Here is a 738-nt window from a genome sequence, read left to right as displayed (position 1 = left end):
TTTGAAAAGCCCTGGGCACATAATAAATGCTCAAAATATTAATCCATTTGATCAACAGACTTCCTGTTTTCCAGTTTTCAGTTCAGTTTAGTTGTTCAGTCGTGTCTGACTCTGAGGCTCCATGGACTGCAGCACGCCAGGCCTCCCTGTCCATCACCAACTCCCGGAGTTTACTCAAACTTATGTCCATTGAGTTGGTGATGCGATCCAACCATTTCATCTTCTACCATCCCCTTCTCCTCTTGCCTTCAACCTTTCCCAGCATCAGGGTCTTTTCAAATGAGTCAGCTCTTGGCATCAGGTGGCCAAAATATTGGAGTTTCAACTTCAACATCAGTCCTTTCAATGAATACTTAGGACTGATTTCCTTTAGGATGGACTGGTTGGATCTCCTTGCAGTCCAAGGGGTCTTTAAGAGTCTTCAACATCACAGTTCAAAAGCATCAATTATTCGGTGCTCAGCTTTCTTTATAGTCAAAGTCTCACATCCAAACACGACTACTGGAAAAACCATAGCCTTGACTAGACGGACTTTTGTTGGCAAAGTAATATCTCTGCTTTTTAATATGCTTTCTAGGTTGGTAATAACTTTCCTTCCAAGGAGTAAGCGTCTTTTAATTTCTTGGCCTCAGTCACCATCTGCAGTGATTTTGAAGCCCCCCAAAAAAGTCTGTCACTGTTTCCACTCTTTCCCCATCTATTAGCCATGAAGTGATGGGACCGATTACCATGATCTTC

This window comes from Capricornis sumatraensis, chromosome 8 (assembly GCF_032405125.1).
Source record: "Capricornis sumatraensis isolate serow.1 chromosome 8, serow.2, whole genome shotgun sequence".
Taxonomy (NCBI): Eukaryota; Metazoa; Chordata; class Mammalia; order Artiodactyla; family Bovidae; genus Capricornis; species Capricornis sumatraensis.
The sequence above is the reverse complement of the archived record's forward strand: the minus strand, read 5'-3'. Positions refer to the sequence as shown.